Genomic DNA, 15,937 nt, shown 5'->3' with positions numbered 1-15,937 from the left:
CAAACAATATCAAGGAACTTATTGTGCGAGTTCAACTATTTTACCGTTATACTGGAGGATTTAAGCCATATATACTTGATGCCACGATGGACATTTGTGCGATATTGAAGCAAGCGTCTATTCTAAGCGCACAAAATGTCGCGATTAAACGTCTTGTGTCGGGCATTATCGATGTATTTCCTGAAATTTTTAAGGGATGTCCATTAAATGTAAGAAAAATCAACTTAAAATCACATAAAACAGAATGAAATTATGAATTTTTTAAAAAATTTAACAAAATAATTTTATGCTAGGGTCTTATCTCATCGTCATGGTTCAGTTCAAACGCCTCATTTTCCGGAACTCTTCCTCCGATTATGGCTACAGGACGGTACAAGCTGCTTTATCGTTTTCGAGATTTAAAAAACACGACAATATTTTATATACTGGACCAATTTGAAATAGTGGCACGAAAGGAATATCGTCATATGGGCAAGATTTTCCTTATTTTAAATAGAAAGACTTTTTTTCACACAAATATCATTTTAGACTTTTCAATGCTGAATATGGGCTAAAAAAAACTTGAAGTGGTCAATTTCATTATTTTTGTGTTTTCGAAGAATCGTTCATTCAATCTCCTCTCGTGTAATGATACTTTTAGTAAAACATTGCCATTTTGCCTCTAGTAAACACGTTAAACACATTGCATTATTACAAGTACAGATACTTGTTCGGCTGCTTTTAACACTGCACTCTACCAATCATAAAATATATCGTATATATAATAAAACAAAACACTATACACAAAAATAAAAAAAAAATGAAATAAATATATAATTCACAATTTTTAAACAACCCAAATTATTATTTCTGTATTATCCGAAAAAAAAATTGAAAAAGTCTTCAAAGTGACATTATAAAGTGCATTTTTCCTTAATTTTTTAAATTTAAAATGAAGCTTTCAAATTTAAGTTTTTTTAAACTTTGCAAATTTTCGCTTTTAAATTAAATTTTAAAAATATTTTAGATTTTTTAATGTTTTTTTTTAATCTAAGAAGTTTAAATTTCGAAGATCATACATAAAGAAACCGACTAAAATGAACTAAAATATGAGAATACCTAATGTTTAAAAAAAAAAATGACAATTTTTTTTATCAAATCTAAAATAAAACTTTTAATTTTTGAAAATTTCGTTTAAACGTTTAAAAATAAATTATATTTTTGTTCAAGTTTTATTTTTATTTTAGGTATTTATTTAGTCGACAACAAATTAGACGGAAGATCTTCTCAGCTGCTAAATAAGGCTTTCATGATCAAAAATTTTGTCAGAGTTGATGAGGTCGAAATTTCTTAAAAAATATGTTTTCTTCAAAATTTCTTCTGAATTTTTGAGGTTTAAAAAAAGAAACTACTAAAAAAAATAAAAGTTTTATTTTATAAATAGATTTTTTTTCAAACTGATTTAAATAGTTGAAAATTTTTGAGGTCACGTGGTTAAATTTTTCAAACTATACATTGGATGAAATTTTAAAATCTAAATTTGGTTAAAAAAATTAAAATTTAAATTGTGAATGGATTAATTTTTTTAAAAATTATTTACTCTCCATTTTTAATTTTATTAAAAGTTCTTCAATTAAAATAAAAATAAATAAATAAAATTTATAAATAATTTTATATAAATTTTATTTATGAATTTTATTTATGAATAAACTTTCTTCCAAGACAGACTTTTTTTCTTTTTCTCATTGAAAATTTCACAAATCCCGAAAAAAAAACGCATCACACTCCACTCCATGTCATACAAGTTTCTACGCACACTTTTATTGTAAAACGCTCATGCATGCCTTGTACAAGAGTAGCAGAAACAGCAGCAGCAGCAGCATTAAACAGTAATGTTGTGTGTAAACGTGCAATTGATGATGATGGTTTTGGTTTAGTTATATTTTTTGTGTGCACGTTTTTTTTTTTGGCTATTCAGAAAAAAATTGTAATGCTATGAGTATGAGTATTGCATCTGATGCATCGTCGTTCTGTGCACATATGTGTGTAATGCGTATATGACCAAAAAAAATATATAATTATGTGCAAGGAGGGAAAAGAGACGTAAAAGAAGTAGTGTAATCATCATCATCAACAACTACTACCATTAAGCATATACAACGCAAAATGTGCACAAAAGTGCATGATTATGGAAAAAAACGCTATAATTTATTTATTTTTAATTTTTTTTAGTTTTTTTAAAGAAAAAGTGGGATTTTATTCGACATTAATATTTTATTTTTCTTTTGATTCTAATTAAAAAAAATTAATTAATTAAAAATTAATATTTTTTTTTATTAGAATTAAAAAAAATTAAGGATATTACGACAAAAAGTTGACACTTTAGTACCAAATGTAATGCAAAAAGGATAATTTGCTGATGAAGCAGGAAAGTTTTATTGAAAAAAAAAACGCACAAACACAGAATCATTCGGAGAGTTAACAATCGAGTGTGGCCTATATTGCATTGATACCCGTCTGTTTGTTTTAATATCGTTTATATGCATGTCTCAGTAAATATGTGTGTGTGTGATGTGGTACTTATTTATCCAAAAAATATAATGCGAAAAAATTACACACATTTTTATTTCGACAACGCGAAATACACAGAGAGCGGCGATTGTCATATACATGCAATTTTGGGTCCGTACATTGTGCCTGTTACGCCACACAGAATTTTTATTTGTGAGTGTCATGTCGCGTTCTGTATCTACGTTGTTGTTGTTGTTGCTGTTGATGATGATGATGATTATATTGCAAAAATAATGTGAAATAATATTTTTTAAAAAAAAAGTACAAAAAAAGCTAAACGAAAATTGCAATACAGCGTTGATGATGTCTATATACAAATAATATGGACAATCGCGCGGATTCTACATGCAACGCGTATACATGTGTTTGTGTGCGAATGATGTGGTCCTTCTGTGGCATTGAATGCACAAAATAAAATATAATATAAAAAAAGTGTGTATAATATTCCGTTCTTTCTATAGAATAACAACAACAACAACACACATTATAATGATATAAAAATACACGAAATTTTTTTTAAGCACACACACACTCATGTGTGTGGACCTCTCATTTATTTACATACACACACGGTGTATGTATGTGTCATGTTCACATTAACCATCGAAAAAATATTGCCGAAAATATATTTGATAGTATTTTAGACTTTTAGACCAAAAGAAGAAAGCTTTTGGACAAGTCGTGTTTCTCCAATAGTTGTGCAAATTTTTTAATCATTATTATAAAATTAATCAAACAATAAAAAAAAGTAATAAAAAGTAATATTATAGAAAAAAATAGATAAAATACATACACAAACACACACACACCCACTAATAATTATTAAATCTAAAAAATAAAAGTGTTTTTAGAAAATTTTATTTTTCCCAAAAAAAAAAAATAATTTTTTTTTTCGTAAAAAAATATATATATAATTTTTGTGCAATTTCCTTTCTCCACAAAAAAAAAAAATAAAACAAACACAAAAAAAACATTTAATCAATAAATAATCATTTTAAATATTAATTAAAAAATAATCAAGTTTATAATGAACTGTTCAAACTGTTGTTTAAAAGAAAGACAGAATATGGAAAAAGTTTGATTGATTTGTTGTTGTAGTTTTTTTTTTAAATATTATTATTATGATTATTATGGACAATGCGATAACTGTTGAAATTTATTATTAATTAACATACAAAAATACATTTGACTCAAATTTTCGAAATTGAGTGATAGTTGACGCCGTTGTGTGTGTAAAATAATAAAACAATTTAACACAAAAAAAAAAAATAAAAATTCAAAAGTGGTAAGTACAAAATTTTTTAATCCTTCAATATGCTTATGGGCAATTATTTAAATATTATTTAGCGATTAAATTTATTATTACAATTAATCTATTAATAAATAATAAATATAAATTATTTTTGAGCATATTCGTAATAAATAGTGCCAATTTCTGCAAAGCAACACACCAACGTTCAACAAGTGGCTCAAATATATGCGCGCCCTTATGCCATGCCATACGTGAACTTTTTCCTTATGAATATCAAAAAAAAAAAAAAAGTTTCGAAACATGTGCTGCTGCTGCTGCATGGATGTCACGAAAGCATGTGAGTGTGTGTGTGTGTAAAAGGATATATTTGTAGAAAAAGGAAAAAAAAAGTAAAAAAGGGAGAAAGCCTGTTGTTTGTGTCCTGGCATGTGTGTTTTGAAAGTTTATCTTGGCACTGTTTTCTCTTTTCTTTGATTTGTATTTATTTTTGTGTGTGTTAAGAAATCCGGATCAATTATCTTCGTCATTGAAGTTGTAATTATTTTTTTGTGTTTCAAATAATGAATCAACAATTAAGAGGTGAATGCAAAAAAAATGCATCAAACTTGCAAATTTATAATAATAAATATACACTTGCGAAAATTGTTTAAATGTAACAAACTTTCTCTTACAAATATTTTTTTTATAATTTTTTATTATGATTATTTTTGTAATAAATATTTTTTTTATAACAGATTAAAATCCGGTTCAATTTTAGTTAAATTCAATATTTTTAAATCATTGTTCAATTGAGAAATATTTTTTTTTATACAAAATTATAATTTTTTTATTTATTAATTTTAATAAATATTATTTTTTTAATTAAATAATTAATATTTATAATTAATAAAAATGTTTTTAGGAAACATTAATAATATTTTTTTTTATTAAATTTATTTTTTTTTTATAAAATAATTTTTTTTATTTAAAATCATAATTTAAATTCAATATTATTAAAATTTCCGTCGGATAATTATATTTTTTAAATATTTTTTTCTATTTTTAATTTTTTTTTATTTTAAAAAATATATAATTTTATGCAATTTCCTGCATCAATCGATAAGAACATAAAAAAAACTTTTTTTTTATGACTAAGTCGGATGTAATGTTTCTCGGAAATCTCTATTCTTGTAAAATAATAAAAAAAAAGTTGGAGGTCGTCTTTTTTAACGGAAATGCCATTCTAGAGCATCATCTATGCATGTCCTATAATAGTCTTTATTCTTTTTTGCTTCACGTTCTCAATCACTCATACAAAAGCTGTAAAAAAAAATACAAAACAAAACGAAGACAACTGAAAAAAAATCTAGATCGCGTCATTTAAAATAAAAGTTCATTCCACTCTTAATTATACAAGACGAACATTTACACAAGTTTTTCTCAAATTTTTTCGTCTATCATTCATAATGACGCAAAAAAAGTCATATAAGTACACCGAGAATTTATTTATACAGAAATGAAAGATTGCAACGTGTCTAATTTTTTTATACATACAATTTTTTTCCTCTTATTTTTATTTCTTTTTATTTTTTATTTTAAAAAAAATGGCGTCCTAATTTATTTATTTACTACAGTCATTGGTATTGGTGTAGTAAGCTAGCATCCATGCATACAAAAGAACCACGAGAAATTGCCGAAAATTCGCAATAAGTAGATACGAATGTATTTTGGCGTGCATTCCCATTGATTTTGATCGAACTAACTTTTATATTGGAATTATTTGATGCACATTTGCGAAGCAGAAGAGGAGGAGGAAGAGGAGACGAAAGAAACGCATAAAAGAGAAAAGAGTTGAAAAGCAACTTTTTCTCCTTTGTAACTCGTCGTTTGTCCTCCTGCGTTGTCTTTTATGCCTAAAAATAAATTTCTAGCAAGTTTAATTGAAATTTTTGTATTCCTTTAAAAAAAATATTTTTAAAAAATTTAATTATTTTTTTTTAATTTATAATGTTTATAAATATTTTAATAAAAAAATTAAAATCTTATTTTTGTTGAAAAATAAATAAAAATAAAAAAGACCTAAATAGCGTGCAAATCTATCCACATATCATCAAAGATCATCTACATCGCACATTTTTTACGACGATTTTTTTCTTTGTATAAAAAAAGGAAAAAAAAATAACAATGCAACGAGAGACACTCACACTTAAATCCACATGTGTGCTAAATTTTTTAAACAGACGTGTTGTTTTTTTTTATTTTATTTAAAACAAAATATTTACCTATCTACAAAATAAAAAAAAAATGAATGGAAATTTTTCGACTTCTATGATATCATAGACAAATCTATGAAACCAGGCGTCTCCATTATTTATTTTAAATCTATTTCTATTTTTAGACGAAAAATTTATTTTTTTATCTCATCAGGACTTTATAAATAAAAATGTTATAATTTTTATATAATTTTGAAAAAAAAACTTAAATTTCTTTAAAAATAGAAATTTAAAGAAAAAAAACTAATTTTGGTCACGTGACCTATTTTTTTATTTAAATTTCAATACGGGTAATATTTTAATAAAAATTGTATAATTTTACATAATTTTGAAAAATAAATGCCAAAAAATGTAATTCTTTTCTATTAAAAAAAAATCTGAAGAAAAGAAAAAAAAATAAAAATTTTATTTGCTCAAGAAAAAAAATCTGAATGATTTAAAAAAAATATGTTTCCTCAATAGAAGGGCCATTAGTTTTCATCCTGCATTAACTTCAATAAATGTCACAAAAAAAATAAAAAAAGCATAAGAGAAAGAATGATGAAATAAATAATAAGGATAGACATATTTTACCCATTATGTCTCCGTTCCATGCACGACCGAATGCAATTTTTTCATCATCATCATCATCATCCTCGTTTTGCGGAATGAGAACACGACAAAGACGAAACAAACATCTTTCATAGTTAGTTGCGTTTGTTATATTTAATATAATCTCTCATGCCTCACGTATGGTGCACTCTGTATCTATTGCCATACATGCAAAATGTTCTACTCACTCGTAGTGTGCAAATTTATTTTAAATATACACATAATAATAAGAAGACGAGGAACAGCGTTTTAAAAAAAATTCTACATGTGTCTGTGTATGCGTTTGTCGAAAATAATACAAAATAAAAAATTTAGTTGGGCATTGACCTTATCATCAAAATGAATTTTTCTGCTGTTTGTTATATTATTATATTACATGCATTTTTAACTTGGCAAAGTTTTTTGTGTGTTTTTTTTGCGCGACTTCGTTCCCGTATCTCTGTGTGAGTGCGAGTAAGTGAATTGCCTTTACATGATTAGTAGAACAGAACTAATGTGTTTGTGCCGCGCCACATGCATACAGCCGAAAATATTGCAAGCGATTAATTTTTTTTTGTATTTTTTGATGATGTGGAATAGTAGAGTTTAATTTAAAATTGAAAAAAAAATTATTGTTGAATGAAGCCCTATAAAAATTTGAACGTAAATCTTTGAATAAAAAGAAACCAAACAAGTTCTTCTCCTCTGTTATTCTTCTTACGTAAAAGGCACTTAGATCACGTCCCTAATAACATTCAAATTATTATACGCTACACACTAAACTACAATCTTCCATCAAAAAATAAAAATTTAAAAAATTACTTGCTAACAATCTAATTTCCTTTTTTTCCCACCCCTCGTAGAAGTTAAACTAACTCGATCATCATCATCATCATCGACAACGACGACGACGAGTGTAATGCGAGAACCAAACCAACCGACCGACAAAAAAAACTAAATTTAACAACTTTTGTGTTCTTGCCTTCCTCTTCGATAAAAATCTATTGCATGTGCAAGCACATTTTCAACGACGCTTGCTTGCTTGCTAATAAATAATAATGTTACAACTTTTACCAAAAAATAAAAAAAAGAATATTATTTTTGACATGCAAGCAGAAGAAGTGCATAGGAAGTGCAGTCTAGCAAAATATTACAAGTACATGTCTTTATAGCTGACTGAATAATTAATTTCTTGTGATCGAATTTGATCTAGAAAAATTTCTTCATGGTTCATTTTGTATTTTAAAAGAGTTTCGATGTTATTTTTTTTAATTTAAGTTTTTTTTAAAGTTTTAATTTTTTCTTTCTAAATTATTTTGGTACCAATTAGGATATTTTTTATATTGAATACCATGAATCTGAGAAAATTTTCAATTTTTTAAATTTGAATAAAACTTTGAATAAAAACCAATAAAAAATATTTTTTCTAATTATTTAAAATTTTTGGTTAAAAAAAATAAAATTTGTAAAATTTGATGTACAAAATTCTTTAAATTTCTAAAAATTGTATTTTTCTTTGATAATCGAATTGATTTTTCAAAGTTTAAAAAAAAGATTTAAAAAATATCAATATAAAAATTAAAAAAAATTAAAATATAAAAATTTTTGAATTTTATATAAACTAAAATATTGCTTTAACTACAACATTCGTAATAGTAAGATTTTTTTCCTAATTTTATCAAAAATTTGTAAAAATTAATAATTTTTTTTAAAAACCGTTTTTAAATAATTTTTTAAAATTATATTTTTGAAAATGTTCAATTTTACATCATTTTCAGAACCTCGATCTTGTTATGCATGATAATGCGTTTTGACTTATTTTTTATTTTACAAAAATTATTTTGAAAAATTTTTCTAAAAAAAAAATTTAAATTTTTTTAATTTTGTAAAAAATTAATTCTTGATTTTTAAATCGAAATGTTCATAAATAAAAAATTTAAATATTTTAAAATGTTTCAAAATTGTTGAAAAACAGCTAAAATTCAGCTAAATTTGCTAGTTTTTAAACTTTTTTTTTGTTGTACATTTGATAATTTTGTGATGTTTAAAATTGTTTTTTTGTGACATTATAACATTGATGATTTTTTTGATTAAATATTAAAATTCTGCAAAATTTAATAAACAACTAAAATTTTATAAGAAACCCTGGAATGTGTTAACTTGAAATTTTATTTTTCCGTCATTTTGAGGTTTTTGTGCTAAAAAATTTAGAAAATGTATTATAGAATCTATGAAATTAATGAAAAAATCATATTTTCAAATTTTCTATGAAATTTTCACTAAAATCATTTTTAAACACCATAAAATTTGAAAATCCAAAAATTTCTTAAAAAACTTAATAAAAACATATTTTTATTGAATTTTACGAAATAAAATTTAAAAAAATCAATAAAAATGCTCTAAAATAAATTTCTTTAGAAAAATTAGACAAAAAAAATTAAAGAAAATTTCAGCTTATACTTAATTTTTATTATCAATTTTTTTAATAAAAAATAAATAAAAAAATATGCAAATATAAGTTATTCTATTACAAGAGAAATTCTTCTTCTCAGCATCTGCCTATCCTATTACACCAAAAAAAATGACATTTGGGCACCACAAAATACAATTTCCTTCTCCATCTTTTTTTTCTTATTTTTTTTCTCTCAACACACAAAAACACACAATTGAATCCAATTGACCCCTTTAGGCTTCACATACACACAAGAGAAAAAAAAACCATTTATCTCGTATTACTAAAATTTTTTCATCTTATACTTTTTTTTCTACACATTTCTTTTCTTCACATTACGGATGTGTACTACTAAAAAATTGCACAAAGTTTATTGTTCGAATGAAATTTGTAACATAAAAAAAGTGCATCTACACAACGACGTTTGGCCGAAATAAATAACAAGTAATTGTATATGCTACGGCCGTATAACTTGTTATCTCTCGGTTATTCGGTTCTTCGTTCGTACGACCAAAAAATATAAAATTATGCAGTTGTGTTCGTTGACGTCGTCGTCGCCTTTGAAAGAAAGAAAGAAAAAAAAATAAGAAACAATCGCATCGCATCACGAAACGAGCACAACCAAACTTCACTTCATCATCAACATCTTCTGCTGTTCACTCTTGCATGGCAAACTAAATCCTGTTCTACATACTTTTTCGTCTTTTTTCATTTTTTTTTTTAACTTTTTGGAGAGTTTCACATGTGTGTGCGTGTGCATTGCCTAAAAATTTTTAAATTTGATTGTGTTTGTTCCATTCTTCTGCGACGCGATGTAAAAGTACGGAAAAAAAATAATAATGGATGAAGTTAGTTTTTAATGCCGTGTGAGTTTGTGTGTGTGAATTGCCAATTTTTTCGTATATTTATAATTTTAAATGTTACTGCAAGGTGAATAATTTTTGCTTGAACGCTTCTATGCATCGTTCTGGTCTCGCTTGCTTTGTGTCATCGACCTTTCTATTACTTCTCTACTATGTGCAGTTTTTTTTTTTGCGCTGTACGACCGACGATCACGGATGGATTGACTTCTAGCCACAAATTTCGGCGTTTGAACTTTTTTTTTTCGCGTATGTGTGATCGTTTCTTAGTATTTTTTTTTTTCGTCTGGTTTATACAAAAGAAAAAAAATAGCACACACTTTGACTTTTTTTTTACGAACGAACGCATATCATGCACGAAGACGTCAACGACGACGACGCGATCACTTCGATTATTTTTGTAATTCATTTTTTTTTATTTGTTTATTTTTTTCTGCAAACAGCCATTTATTACATTAGCTCACTTAATCGTCTGATGACTCTTTGTCGATCAAAAAAAAATTGTACGTCTCTTGCACAAACACAGACCAAAATTATTTGCCAACTATGTGTGCTTAGTGCTTAAAAAATAATAACAAAATTCAAACAGTCAATGAACGCGAGCTGCGATGAATTTTTTTTTATAAATTGTCGTTGCTACGAAATCAAGCTTTTTTTTTTGTTTAAACATCTGGCTTAAGTGATAAAATATCGAAGAACCTATGATGGCTAATAAGAACCAAGTTCAAGGTCTTTTCTGACAATTTTTTTGTTTGATAAAAAATAAATAGTCTGATCAACTTATCAATACAATACAATATGGTTTTACTTTAATTTTTGTCGATAGTCTGAGGTAACTAATAAAAATTGGGTTCAAGGTTGTTTTTTGAATTAATAAAATAAATATTTTTGTTTGATTATAAAATAGTCAGATCAAGTTGAGGTAGCTTAGAGATACAATTTTTTTAACTAATTGACGCAAATTTGATGTTTATTAACTATTATTGACGTGGGTTTTTTGTATTTTTTATTCGTTAAATAAATATTCTGTTGTTTTTCTGATAAGCGAGAAAAATAATGAAAAATATTTATAAATTGTTTAAGAAAAAATATTGGGGTTTAATTTTTTTTTTTAATAAGAAACTAATTTTTTATGTATTTTATCTTGCAAAATTAAAATTTTCGCCGAATTTAATATTATTGTTATTAATTATTTAAATATTATAGAACAATAAAAATTTAATATAATTTTATTTAATTAATTTAAAAAAATTATTTTACTTTTAATTAATTAAATTATTTTTTTTATTTTTAATATATTTTTTTATTAATATAATCTATATTATTGTTAAAACCTACAAAATATATTATTTTGATTAAACATTAAGACTTTTTCTAACTTTTTATGATATTTAATTTATTTATAAAACAATTTTATATCATTTAAAATAAAGTGGATATGTTCTCTGCAAATTTGGACAAAAATGGAAAAATTATATTTTTTTTTAAATTATTTTTTGATGCCTAGAATTTTTTGAAAAAATTAAATTTAAAGAAAAATAAAGTTTAAAAAATTTTTTTTATAAATTATTATTTTTACAAATTGTTGTTTTTTGTTAACAATTTGTTTAAATATTGATTATTTATTTTAAATATTTTTTTTAAAATGAAATCCAAATAAAAAAATATAAATTTTCTTGATAATAACAACTTTTTTTTCACAAAAAATTTTTATATGATATTTTAATTAAAAAAAAAAATAAAATATATTACGTAATGAAAATTTTTTATATTGTTATAAATCAAATTTTCAAAAAAAAAATTCTATTCCGATCTAATTTGCCCTTGAATCACCTTGACTTTCCCAAATAAAAAAAAACTTTAATTTATTTTTTATTTCGCTATCAACGCGTCTACAAAATCTAACAAAAATGCTAATTTATTTATCTTCATTCCAGACACAACAAACGACTTAACACCATATATAATTATATTTCTAAAAAAAAATTTAAATAGTCACATAGCGTTGTATATGTCTGGTCTCTAGAACGAAATAGAATTTTGGGAATATTTTTTTTCCGCTCTCTTTGTATAGAAATCTGCGACTTTACTAACCCATTTATTTGTTTGTTTTTTTTTTCGCGTCTCTCTTTCTATTTGATTTACACATCTATTGAATATGAATGCTGAATTTTTTTTTGGCTAGACACTAATGACGTAATTTGCGAGACGAACATGGCAATCAGTTAACAAACTATACCTAATATTATAGTAACTTTGCGAAATTTGACGTTCTATACATGCAAAAAAAAATTCAGTCAGTCAATGACCGCATTTATTTTACACTTTATAATAGCAAGTCATATATTTTTTTTATCGCATTTTTTTTTTGTTTGTATGTAGCTACACTCAAATACGTCTAAATTAAACAAACACAGACTAAACACAAGAATGTATCGAAATTCAGTAATTCCCGAAAATAAAAAAAAATTGCGTTATTTGGGTGATTGTTCTGGAGATGACAGACAAATAAGAACAAATCTACAGACAAAATACTTTTTTTTTTGGGGCTGAGGTAATAATGACGATGATGATGATTATTATTATTATTTGGTATAATTCCGCGGTTAAGTTCAATGTATTTGTAACGTACGTATGACGAATAGTTTGCGGTAGACAGACATTTGTTTACATTTTGGTTAGACGATTAGACGTGTATAGTGTGTTATGTGTGTAACTATTTGTATCTAGACGTTTGATACAGTATTGTGGAATGAGTCAGAATGTTTATTTTAAATTATAGTGAAGGAAGGTCAATGTCGATGCAGACATTAGAGAGGGTCAATTTGTTGTTTGGTGCGAAATGTGATAGAAAAGTTATGAAAATTATATTTTTTTAAATATTTTTTTTTTTTTTTTTTTGATAAAATTACAAATTTTTGTCAATAAATTATTGAAATTAAATAAATAAATTATAAAAAATTTTTTTTAATTAAAAATTAAATTTAAATTAAATTTTTTTTTTTTTTGTGAAAAAATTTAAAAAAAATATGGAAAAATTGCAAATTTTATTTTTAATATTTGCTTTATTTTATAATTTAAATTTAAATTTAAAAAAAACTTTTTGTAATTTTATTTTTATTTTTTTTATAAAATTATAGAACACTTAATATTTTAAATTAGTACTATAAATGATTAGTATTTTTTCGAAAAATTAAAATTAGTAACAGAAAAAAATTAAGAGTTTTTTTTATAATTTCCGATGATTTTTTTTTTATTTAAATTATTTACCACAAAAAATTTTAATTGAATAATTAGGTAAGTACAAAAATTAAACAAAAAACATATTTAAGAAATTATTAAAAAAATAATCGTTTAAAACAATGAACCTTGAAAACCTTGAACTTTTTGCGAGAACTTATTAAAAATTAAAAAAGAATAAAAATATTTTTTTGGCTTAAATTTTTGATACAATAATTTTTAAAATAATTTATTAAAAAATAAAAACTCGAAAAATATTCAAATTTCATTAAAATCTTCATTTTAACAAAAATAAATTTAAATTATTTTATTTCAAATTTTTCAACAAATTTGGTTAAAACTACAAACAACTCAAAAGAACTATATAAAAAAATGACTTTTTAATGCTAAAAATCATAATTTTTCTATATTTGATTTAAAATGAATCACTCCATCCATTCAAAATAAAAGAACGAAATTTTTCCGGATTTGTCTAATCCATAAATCATATCTCTTGGATTACTTAACTATGCACAACAATAAATTTTTCATAATAGCAAACATTTTTTTTTTCATTCATACATTTTTTTTTTTTAAATAAAAGAAAGAAGACTTTCTATATAATATAATCTACAAATAAAATAATAATAATAACATAAAAAAGCGTAAAGGAAAAAAAAAGTAACTTTTTCCGTGAATATGAAAAAAATAAATAAAATCATATAATAAATTTCTGGTGATGCGCAAAAATTTTTTCCCGCATATGTTTATTATACTTTATTATTATTATTCTGTGAGTTTTCTCTTTTTTTATTTTCATGTGCTTACATTTCTATCTATCTATCTCGCTCTATGTAACATTATAAATTTTTGAAAAAAAAAAAAATGCAAGAATATTTGGATCGATTTCTCAGTACGATTTTTTTCTGTGTACATTAAAAGGTCATAAAGAGGAAGAAGAATTTTTCATCAAATCACGTTTTTTTCGGAAGAAATGTGTATATTCTTTAATAATTGACCTGTTCACGAAAAAAAACAGCACACGCAAAACTGTAACATTTTTACAGTTATATTTTCATTAGAGGCTGTGTAAGATTTCTTTTCATGCGAGACACACACAGAAACACGACGATTACGATGATTATGTGAACCAACGCAAAATGTGCCTTTTGTTCCTGATGCATTGCCCATACATACACACCCTGAAGATTTTTTTAAAACTTTTTTTTTGTGTATTATTCAAAGATGTTATTTAAAAAAAATGAAAAAAAAATTACACACACACCGTTACATTTTCTCCGTATTTATTCATAAAATAATAAAAATACAAGTTTTTAGTATATATTATTATTATGATTATGAGATGTCTTGTAATATCACTTTTTCTGCCATTTTCAAAGATTTTGGCAAAAAAATGTAGGAAAAACGACAAATATGAATAAACAAAACACACAAAAAAATCCAATCAACATTTTAAAGCAATAGCTTGCTCTTTCTCTCGCGTTTCTTGTGTAGTTTGGGACTTGATCCAAATCATTATTATTATTATTTTTTTATATGGAGAAACAAAAAAAAATTACAAAAAAAAAGAATCGCGCATAAACCGTTCACGAAAAAATTTTTATGCCATTATAATGTGTGTATGTGTGTTACTTGTCAGGTTTTTTTTCGTGGAGATTGTGATATAAGCACGGATTTTTTGTAATTTTTTGGATTACAGTAAAGGGGTGTCAAAAAAGAGATTTTTATTTAAAACTTGTTCGATTTGTAATTTTAACAAAAATTTTATCATTTTCTTAATTTTTTATATTTTTAAAGAAATTTTTTATTAATTTTATTTAGATTTTTTCGAATTTTTATTTTACTTAGTTTTATTTTTAATATTTATTTTTAACATTTATTTAAAATTTAAAAAAAAAAATTATTATCATTTTTTTTATCTTGAAAAAAATTAAGCGTTTGTATTTAATTTTAAATTTAAAAAAAAGTTAAAGAAATTTTTATTGAATTATTTCTAATTTTTTATTTTATTTTAATTTTTATTTTATTTTTTATATCAAATAAAAAATGTAAAAATTTTGAAATTCATTCATTTTGAAATCTTTTTAAAAGCAATATTTTTAATAATTTAATTTTTTGTGATTTAAAAATAATTTAATTTTTTTTCTTTTGATTCAAACTTGCAAAAAAAAAATATTTCAGAGAAGAAACTTTAAATATTTTTTATATATTTTTATTTAATTATTTTATTTATTTATTTATTTTTTTTTTTTGATATTAAGAAACTTCTTGGAATTATTTGCAAAATTGCTGTAAAAATAAATTCCAACTATTAAACTTTTTTTTTAAACATTTTTATATGTATGCCGTTGATAAGATTAGATTAGAAATCAAGCCTTACTCAAAAATTTGATACGAAACAAAGTAGCTGAACTCGTATCAGTTTAAAAAATGATACAAACCAGATAACACTAAAAAATGTGGCGTATTTGCACCGGATTTTTATTATTTTTCGTCACCATCACGCACCAAAAGTAAGTTCAAAATAAAATTTTGATGAAAAAAAATCAAGAAAAGTCATATTTTTCAGTTTTCAAGACATCGAATCAATTTACTCGTTACTGCCTCCCTATAAAAACTTCAATTCTGACTGGAAATGTGACGAAACATGCACTGTAACTGATGATTACATCCGAATGACATCTTCGGACTTTACGAAAATCGGCTCATTATGGAATAATTACTTAGTTCATGGCCGAAAATGGCAAATTATACTCAATTA

This window comes from Culicoides brevitarsis, chromosome 3, assembly GCF_036172545.1.
Source record: "Culicoides brevitarsis isolate CSIRO-B50_1 chromosome 3, AGI_CSIRO_Cbre_v1, whole genome shotgun sequence".
NCBI classification, from domain to species: Eukaryota; Metazoa; Arthropoda; class Insecta; order Diptera; family Ceratopogonidae; genus Culicoides; species Culicoides brevitarsis.
Note: the sequence above shows the minus strand (reverse complement) of the source record.